At 31.1% G+C, this 11,071-nt stretch overlaps 1 long non-coding RNA gene across 1 annotated transcript; it reads left to right on the top strand.

Annotated features, from left to right (window-relative positions):
- Nucleotides 1-8,042: 8,042 nt before the first annotated feature.
- On the top strand, nt 8,043-10,434 carry LOC126884990 (uncharacterized). The gene is made up of 3 exons (XR_007698221.1): nt 8,043-8,245; nt 8,692-8,956; nt 9,268-10,434. It is a non-coding gene; the product is annotated as an uncharacterized LOC126884990 (long non-coding RNA).
- Nucleotides 10,435-11,071: the final 637 nt, after the last annotated feature.

Below are 11,071 nucleotides of genomic sequence, written 5' to 3' on the forward strand. Positions count from 1 at the left end.
TAAACAAAAGTAATAAAGTCAATCTTATTGAAACCGTAATTTTGTGTGACTTAGGTATTTCTAAAACCATTCCAGTATTAACTATTAACTAAATCAGTACTTGAAAAATAAATTTACAACAAAACTACTTACCTCAATGTTATAACAAGCCTTTCTTCCGGAAGGATAGCCTGCTTATGTAAATTACACCAGTTTTTAATTAAACGATACTCCTTCTTCTTCTTAAAGTGCCTATCCGTTCCGGATGTTGGCGATCATCATGGCTATCTTGACTTTGTCTACCGCAGCGCGGAACAGTTCAGTGGTAGTGGTATTATACCACTTTTGTAAATTTTGAAGCCAGGAAATGCGCCTTCTTCCCGGTCCTCTTTTACCATTTACATACCTTCCCTTGGAGAATCAGTTGGAGAAGGCCGTAACGTTCTTGATTTCTCATTACATGTCCTAGATATTCTAATTTTTTTGTTTTGATGGTTATGAGAAATTCACAGTCTTTCCCCATTCTACGCAGGAATTCCACGTTAGTAATTCGGTCAACGCAGGATATACGTAAGATGCTCCTATAACACCACATTTCGAAAGCTTCGAGCCGATTCATAGATGTAACAGTTAGTGTCCAAGCTTCCATTCCGTAGAGCAGAACTGTGAATATATAGCATTTCAACAGACGGTATTTTGTTTTTAATGATATGTCTCGACTGTTGAAAATGGGTCTCATTCTAAAGTATGCTGCTTTCGCTTTTATTATTCGCTGTTTAATTTCTGAGTAGTCCAATTCGCTATTTAAATTCGTACCCAGATATGTATATTCTCAACTCTTTCGATATTCTGTTGGTTGACTATAAGTTGAGCGTTTAATATTGTTTTTAACGATACTCCACTTTCTCCAAAATATATTTAAAAGTCTCTTGAGTCATTCTCATATACTGGAAGAATCGTTCATTATCTTTTAATTTTTGAAATAGATGATGATATTCTCCATAAATTAATCTTTCTCGATTAATAGGATATACATCAACTCTCTTTCTTTTCAGTTTAGTCAAAACAGAATCTAAAGCAATTATATCATCATCGGAAGACGACATTTTGCTACAAGTAGTAGACGCAACTGCCAGATTTGAACGATCTCTCTCGCTTTTACCCGTCTTCACTGTGTTACCACACCGGCGCGCGAGAACCGCGCGGTTTGCCCGCTAGCGGAAACCGCTTTCACTATGTGTGCCGCCTTAAATCTGGTCAAGTATTTTTACTACGTAAATATTTATTTTGTGTGTTGTACCGCCGAATCCCTTTAGCGACAAGTCGATAATCAAGTCCACGTACTCTGGGCTAATTAGCAAAATTCATGGAAAAGTTATTTACCAACAATTTTATTGCTGGAATCGAATTATAAGATCCTATATATTAATAATACAGGTATGCAAAGTCCGCAGATAGTGTGCTACTTTTTTATAAACAAAATGGCGCCGACAGTTCGTATTTTTTTCAATTATTGCTCTATAACTCCGAAGATTTTAACTTTACAACAAAAACACTCAAATAAAAATTCACCGCAATTAAATTCTGCATAGAGATAGGTTTTTCCCGATTTGCTCCGATAAAATTTTCCTCGGAAAATGCGGGTTTTCCCGACAAAATTTCTAATTTTCAAATAAAGTTTTAGGTAAGTAATTATTAAGCAATAATTAAATAACTTAGTAACAGCAAAGCTTTCTTGGTATATATTATAATTCCAGAAGCCGGTAAAAATTAAACGAATATTTTAGCAACAATTCAATTTTAATCAACAATTTACGATCGCAATAATAACCAAAATAATCATGATACCTTGATCAAACTTATAAGGACTATAAAGATGAGATGCTTATTTAATATTTTATAGACAAAATATATTTTTTTTTTTTGCATAATCTTTAAATTAAAAAAAAATAGTTATAATACGCTGGTCTAATTAGTAAAGTACAAAGAAAGGTTATTTACCAGCAATTTTATTGCTGGAATCGAATATTATGATCCTATATATTAATAATATATGTATGTATAGTCCGCAGATAGTGTGCTAGTTCTTCTATTAACAAAATGGCGCCCTAAACCGTGTTTTTTTTTTCAATTATTGGTCTATAACTCCGAAGATTTTAACTTTACACCAAAAACACTCAAATAAAAATTCACCCCAATTCAATTCTACATGGAGGCAAGCTTTTACCGATTTGCTCCGACAAAAATTTTCCTCGGAAAATGTGGGTTTTCCCAACAAAATCTCGAATTTTCAAATAAATTTTTTGGGCAAGTACTTTACTTAATCAGTAAACCCATTTGTACTTTTCGGTGTTGGGCCATTTATAATACAATTCATTATTACAATATTTTACAATCTTCTGAATTGTCCTAGCTCTTAACGAACTTTCTCCATTCCTTCCTATTGAATGCCATCTGTGTTGCTTTGTGCCAAGTCTTACCCTTACTCTGCAGTATCTGCGAAATATCACTGTTCCATTCTTTAATGGGTCTTCCTCTTCTATTCTTCCCTATTGGTTTGGCGTCCCACACTCTTTTTACTTTTCTCTTATTGTCCATCCGGGTTAGATATCCGAACCATGCTTTTTTTCTCCTTGATTGAGTGAGTATCGGCTTGATTTTGAGTCTTTCTCTTATTTCTTCATTTCTGATTCTATCAGTTCTTTTTACTCCGATTTTAAAGCAATTGTTTTTGTTCAATATCTTCCCCATTTTCAACTTTTCGACAAAAAGTGTAAGAACTGAAATTGTTACAATTACGATTTACTACAATTTTTCGAGAGAACCAGTGGCGGGTTTAAGAGGGGGATGGGAAAATTCAACCTAACGGGGTCCAAAATAATAAAAAATTGTTGAAATTTTAAAATATGTTAGCTGACGTGAAACTTAATTATTGACAGACAAATTCAACCAATAAAACCCGCTAGTTAATAAAATTAAGTGAACTTAATGCATATAAGTTATCATTTATGTCTTTTATGTACTTAGTTTGGTTGGTGTTTCATTGGAAATTTCAAAAATTGTATAAAATATTTTTCTCTTTATTTTTGTTTATGTACAAATATGTCGTAAAATTAATAATAAATGAGACATTTCAATAATAATGCTTTCCCTCCGCTTCCAATATTTTCCTCCTTAACTCGGAGAATATTGATCGCATAAAAAAATTGTGAAAAAGAAATTGTAGGAAATTGCGTCAATTTTAGTTCCTACCGTTTTTGTCGAAAAGTTGAAAGTGGCGGAGATATTTAAGCAACAACGGTTCTCCTTTAAAATCAATATGGCGGCTAATTCAACCGCGGAATTCAGTCGAGATTTTAAATTTACCCTAATATTGATTTTCCCTTAAAGGATAGAATTATAAAATTTGGGGAAGCTCGGAAAAAAGATTCAATTCAGTAATTATGCTCCCCTCACCACTTTTTACTATTTTCCCACTTAACTCGGAAAATTTCAACCGCATGAAAAAAATTGTTAAAAAGAAATTGTAGGAAATCATATTTGGAACAATTTAAGTTAAAAATGGCGTAGATATTGAACAAAAATAATTGCTACAAAATCAATCAGGTTTTACGCTCGCGCCATTTTCGCATACATACTACCTTAAATATTAACTTTAGCAAAAAAATTAGAGAAACTAAAATTGTGTGGAATTCAATTATCTCTATATTTGTATAGAAACATTTTTTTCGTAAAGCTGACAATAAACGAGATAAATTAATAATTATGCTCTATTTATATATAACTGTCATTATTTTCCGCTATAACTCGGAAAATATCGATGGCACGAAAAAATTGTACAAATAGAAATGATAGAAAATTACATTTTCAACAGTTTTGGTTTTTATACTTTTTGTGTAAAAGTTGAAAATTGCGGAGATATTGAGCAAAAACCGTTCTCGTTTAAAATCAAGATGGCGGCTAAGGCAACGGCGTAATTCGGTCGAGATTTTAAATTTAGACTACTATTGACTCCCCTAAAGATTAGAAAAATAAAATTAGGGGCAGCTTCTAATGCAAGGTTAGGCCTGTTATTCGTCTAACCCGACTGGACTACTGGGGCGTTGGACTGATAGCAGCCTAAATCTAAAAATAAGATCGAGAATATAACAGGCCAGAAAATCTGTCGAAAAAATCAAAAACTGCTTTGTGATTCTCGAATATAACTCGAAATTCGACTACGTGTATCATAATGCTACGTTTGGTCGACTTTTTTCTATGCGGTTGACCTCCTTTTATTTTAAGCATATTTTTGAGCATGATATCGCATACCCAAGTAGCACAATAAAAACACTTTAGTTTTATTTAAGGTTTATAAAGATTTTATTGTGGTAAATAAGAAGATAATGGTTTTAAAGTTACCTTGTAAATATACAGCCAGAACTTTAAAACTGTTAAGCATTTGTCACTAGTTTTAAAGCATCTAACAAGAGTATCAAATAAGACTAATTAATCGTAATAGATATAATTTGTCTTATTGTAGTTTTAAAATGGTTTATTCTCAGTTCACTTAAAAACTAATTAGTTTTATGAAGAGCTTCCGGACTGTTTGGTTTATTAGATTCTAGTTTGTTACATTTTAGTTTTATTGCAGTTTTAAAGATTCTCCTAATATGACTAATAAAACCTATTATTAAAACAACTTGATTTCAAGACTCTTATGTCAGTAAAACCTATGCCTTAAAATTATTTTTTTAGTTTTCTTTAAAGTTGCTTTCTTAAAAGCAATCAGTAGGCTATATTAAAACCAAGCACACTTAACTGAATCAATTTGGTTATCGTAGAGACTAAACTATGCTTCTTGTTAGAAACAATAAAACTAAACTCACCCCCTCTTGGCCAAAATGGTCGGCCATTTGTTTTAGAGCGAAGCAGTGGTGTAGTGTGTTGTAAAAAGTGAAAGTACAGATAGTATGGAAGAAATAATTCGCAAGTACTTAAATATAAACGAACTGGTCATTTTAAAAGAAAAATACAACACACACAGCACTACGACGCATCGATTTTACGTTAGATTCACATTAAAACCGAGTGGCATTATTGACAGCAGCATTAAAACTCCAAGGCAACATTGCTTTTATGTAGGGTATACCCTCTTGGAAAGGTATAAAATAAAACCATTTGATCTTAACAATTCTATGTCAATAGACCAAATAGTTTTATTTCGATTTCGGCCACATTGCTTTCTGGAGATGCTGAAAGCCATGATAGATTACAATATAAGGCTTACATAAAAATTATAAATAAGCGTCTTAAAGACATAAATTCGATTTATTTTAACATTAAAACATTAAAACTGTAGATAAAATTATTTTTCTTTCAAATTAATATTTTTCGAATTTAAATTTTTTTATTATTTTTATTTTTTAATCGCCAAAGTCAGATATTTTAGGTCGCGTGAGTTATTTAGGCCTATTTTTGTTAACATTTAAAGTTGGGTGCGCAAGTATTTTTCTACCTTGACAGTCCGAAATATCCAAGTACTTTTTATTATTTTATGGTTACAAATACGTATCTAGTATCTACCTATCATAACACATGTCAAAATTTGTTGGTCTATATGGAATATATGAGTTTAAAGAATCATTTAATATGGTAAATTGTCTGTAAAAGCCTCCATTCAAGAATCCCTTTTAAGTTTGCTACAACACTGCCTGTACTTAAAGTGTCTTCTAATATGGTTTTAAAAGCACCTTCAGAGAAGCTTTAAAACCAGTTGCTTAAGATAAAAAAGTTTTAAGAAAGTTTTTATTTTTGGTTTTATTGACCTCTTTCAGAGTGAGCCCTTTTATAATGAAAGCGGTTTTATTTCAACCTTAAGGTTCACTTAAAAGCATCCTTAGCACAGTTTTAAAGCATCCTTAAAAGACTTATTAAACCCTGTAACGTTACAAACGTCACATCTTTGATATTTTATTTTTAAATAATTATTTTACCTTATTTTCTTTAATATTTCATTAATAATTATCTTCTTCTATTTGGTTTACCCATTTCCCCCTTTAAAAATTGGTTGGCGCTCTTTTATTATCCTCTTTTATTATCCTCTTTGATTACCATTTTATTATCCTTTTTTATTATCTTATATTTACTATATCTCTTTTCATTTAAATCAACATAATGTTGAGAAATTAATCCTTAAAAAGGCATGTAATTCCAAAATTAAATCATTTTCGTTCCATTAAATCATCTCTTGGGGTAAGAATAACATTAATTATAATTATATTTCTCCATCTAACAGTTTTTTTTTATATTGTTTTTTTATCTAACCTTCAATTGTTCAACAATGTGTTTGATTTCTATATTTCTTTTCATCTATTAATATGCACGTTTAGTTATCAAAATTTTAACTATTCTCCTCATCTTAATTCTATGTAATTTAACCTTGCCAATTACTATTTCTGAATACTATTTGGCAAAGGTACAATTTGGTTTTCTTCTTGATTGTTGATATGTGTTTTACTGTTACAGTTTTTGGAATAAAATCTACTTTCTCCTTTCGGGAGCATGAAGCCCATCGCCGGCGAAGCACCAGATGACTGACAACCTAACATCTTTAGACAGACAACAGCACCCAACATCATAGACATCACCAAGACCGTAGCTGCAGCGACCTAGGGCCATAACACCTGCCCAGGTCTACAAGTCGACAGCAGTACCATACGACATCAAGAAGATACCATCAGCTACCAAAAGCCATAAGTATAATCCAGAATTGTTAGTTTTTGGCAAGAATTTAAATACATTTGTTAATGCAATTTACTAAGTCATTTTAGTTATTATATCTTTATGAACAATAAACATGATTAGTTGAAAATGTTGTTTTGTTTGCTTCCATTCCAATTTTCATAGTTCATATCTGAGGTTAGGACAAGACGAACACACACCTGAGTGACTGAGCTAAGCTAAGGGTGTGACGATGGCTATCTTGGTTGGTTGAGGTAATATTTTCGAATATTGGTTCAATTAGCTGGGTAGTCCATCGCTATTTCGTTTCAACCCGTTCGGTGCTACTTGGGTACTTCAAACTAAGAAGTGCTGCCTAGAATAGGCAAATAATGAGAAATTTTTAACACAGTGAAAGAAAGAAAAACATCATACTGAGAAATAATAAGTACCACCATGCTCAACTAATAGTGAAAGGAAAGATCAAGGAAAGAGCGGACTAGGAAGGAAAATAGTATCGTCACTAAGAAACATCCGACAAAGGACTGGGGTTAATTTTGAACAGCTAATAAGAATAATAAAACGGGATAATACCCGAAGGTTGGCTGTATACCATCTAGTTAAATAAAATTAACATGAAGTAAAACTCCCTAGTGTAGTTGGTATATTTAATAAAAATTATAAAAATTTTTAAAAATCCAAACGGATTACGTTCAAAACGTTTTCGGACTTATCAGTCCATCATCAGTGAACCTAAAAGTAAGTAATCTCACTTAGTAAAATTGAAAAGGGTGAAATTTTGAATGTTAAAAATTGAAAAGTGTGGTTACGATTACTTACTCTCTGTCCTTGCTAAATAGCCACAATGCCAAACACTGGTCAAGATGTATGTTCTAACTACATGGTGAAATCTGATCTACAATTTGGCTTACATTGGATGCCAACGGATTAGTACTAGGAACATGATGCTCTACTCCATTAATTAAGAGATTTTTTTATTATTAGGTCTACATTGAACTACGTTTAGTCTGTCAATGATTTAGAAGGAAGTTGAAATACTTCAAATGTCAGTAACATTGACATCCAGGAAAGGGAATTTTTAAGGTATTAACCAAGGTCAAGATCCAATGTGGTTACGGAAATTTAAGTTTAAGACTGTGTTGGAATTTTAATTTTTAATATTAGAATTTAAAATTTACTATTTTTATAAAAATATTACAACCATTACCATAAACTTGACTATAAAATTAAATTTGATCGAACTTATTGTCATAATATCGCTCATTAAATGCAACAACGTCATATCTCAAAAAATCGAATTTTTGAGTTATGTGGTTTAACAGAAAGTAAATTGTATAAAGTTTACTTTGTTAGATCGATATATCTGTAACTTAACAATTAACTGAGAGATGGCGCCAAACGATTGTAGTATTTCTGCGACGAGGTCTAAATTTTTACCGCAAGAGTGTTTTATTTCAGTTGTGGTTTGTCAGTTGAAGTGGCACGTGCTTACGCTTTTGTTTAAAAACGTGTTATTGTGTTTTATGAGGATATTTCACTAAAGGTAAGATCTTTTATTTGATAATATTTTATTTCAATAACGCATTATTTAGAATTAGTACTTTTTTCGCCAAAAAATGATAAACGTTTAGGTTTTAATAATTAAAAATATGACGCTATTGTTCTGAAAAAAATATTTGTTTGGTGTATTATTTTTTCTTAAGACTTTATTACAAAGAATTTAATATTTTTTTTGCTGGAGGTGTCTGAGTTTTTGTAAACAATATGACTTTATTGTTACAAAATATTATTTAAAAATTTAAAAGGAATAATATTTATTTAAGGTTAGGTCAATCTTTAAACACAACTTTTTTCTCCATTTGGGATTGCAACCAATTGATTACATTAAATTTTACTAATTTTTAAATTTAAAACCAAAAATAATTGCATATTATGTTTATTTGTCTAATACTTTTTATTTGATCTAATTTAAAAAATATACTATTTTAGGCTTTCAACGTAATAATGTCCTAAATTTCGCTTAAAAAAGATTCAGCAGCTTTTAAAGCAGCAGCAATCTACCAATGAGGATGCATCGACCGAACAGTATATTATGTCTGACTACACAGTTTCTGTTTTTGAATGTGAAAATGGTACCCCAAAGAATATGCTCGACAATGATGAACAACAAAACAAACAAGAATATGAAACAAACGTTTCAGAGATGGACAATGAGTTTTTTTTGTAAAAAATCAAGAATCTTCAAGTACACTAGGTAAGTATTTTTTCAGTGGCTGTTCCAGCTTTTGGAAAAATGTGAGGGGGCGCGGCGTTGCGGTTTAGAAATATTGGTGCTACAAGGAAAAATATTTTTATAAAAAAATTAGTTCTGAAACATTAAAATAAAAAAAAATATAGTTTGCCTACGTATTTTATGTTATAATATGGAAAAAAACAGTATAAGATTTAATGGTGTATTTTATTTGACACCTAGTCACTCCCATATAAACTTAAAAAATGTAAAAAAATTCAAAAATGGTATGATTTTGGAAGTTAATAGTGTTTGAAGATAATTATTTTTTACAGGTGATAAGAATATAGCTGTTCCTGGAGTTTCTAAGTCAACAAGTTCTTCATCATCTTCAAGCAGCTGTTGTAGTAGGTGTTCTAGTAGGTCTTCCAGTAGTAGTAGCTCTTCTTCGTCCTCTGAAGATTGTGAAGACATAATTAACGATCATAACTATGTACCAAAGAGTGATGAAGAATCAGAAGAGTGTGATAAAGAAAACCACGACGACGGTAATAATGAGCCTAATCAAACCTTATCAGCAAACCAAGACATTCCTATTCTTGTTACACCCCCAAAGAAAGGCAAGAAACGTCAACGGAATACTAAAAACTGGAAGAGAAATCTTACAAAAAAAAATGAGAAGTTGTGGTGAAGCCTACCAAACTCATTCAAAAAACAAAAAGATGAGACAAAAAAGACAAGTAAGGTATCCGTGCAAAGATTGTAAACTCAAGTGTCCATCTAAATTTACCGAAGAGGAGGGAATACAGATTTTTTTAAGCTATTGGTCACTCGGTGAATTTCAAAAACAGAGAGAGTATATTAACAAACTGTTGGTACCAGTTGTACCCCAATATCGGTATATTCGTGTCGGAGGTACAAGAAAACCCAGAGACAAAAACAACGCATACTATTTTGTAAAAGAAGGTAAGTAGATTCGAGTTTGCAAAGTATTTTTTGCAAATACTTTGGACATACCTGATCGCATAATAAAAACTGTGCAAGAAAAACGGAATAAAGTTTTAGAGGTCCTCCTTGATTCGGACAAATGTGGAAGACACGGAAACCAGAAATCGCTAAATCCAGAAATTCGGGAAGATATTAGACAGCACATAACATCAATCCCAAGAATTGAAAGTTATTACTCGCGCCAATACATCCCGAATATTTATTGATGGTAGCCGCTCATTGGCAGATATTCATAGAGACTGTATTGAAATCTGTAAACAAAGAAATAGAGCTTTTGCAAGTTACGCAATTTTCCATGAAGTTTTTGTCAAAGAATTTAATATTTCTTTCTTTACACCCAAGAAAGACCTTTGCGAAACATGCGTATTTTCATTAAAATATCTAAGCCAAAATATTTTATTAATGTTTCTTGAACTGTATTTTTATTTGTAGTTTTCTTATTTTGTAACTTCTTGTTTTTAACAAGTTGACATATTAAAATTATTTGCCAAAAACTGTGTTTAAATAATGACAAGATCATCATATTTCAATTTGTACCTCTTTTACAAATGCATTTAAGTGACAATAACGTCACAAAATGGAACATTTTTTAATAATTTGATCTTATTAACCCTTAAAATTAAAAAACTCTTTTTTTTTCAATTGATTCTTAGACAAAACAATCACATTGTCTAATGGTTTTAAGCATTTTTTTTTTCAATAAATTAAAAATTTTTTTTAGCAGCATCCAAAACTTAAAATTGAATTTTCTCGAAAGTAAGTTTTTTGAGATATGACATTGTTGCATTTAATGAGCGATATGGTAATGAAAACAAAATGTAAGATAGAATTATTGGTTAATGAAAGTTAATAATTTTTTTTTGGCCTAAAATAGCCTTGTGGGTGAAAGTTAAAACGTTGAAGTGATACAACAGTTGTTTAGTGTGTATAGAAATATAAATTTGTTAACTGTAATGTTGGTTGTATAAGTCTAGTGAGATATTGATACTGTATGAGTTAACTAATTAAAAAAATTTGGTGAGAATTGAGGTAACTGATGTAAGATTGTTAAGTAAAAAATATAAATAATTGACGGAATGTGCAAATGTGTTAGTTATAGTCAAAAATATAGGAAGTATTATAACATTATGC

This window comes from Diabrotica virgifera, chromosome 5 (genome assembly GCF_917563875.1).
Source record: "Diabrotica virgifera virgifera chromosome 5, PGI_DIABVI_V3a".
Taxonomy (NCBI): Eukaryota; Metazoa; Arthropoda; class Insecta; order Coleoptera; family Chrysomelidae; genus Diabrotica; species Diabrotica virgifera.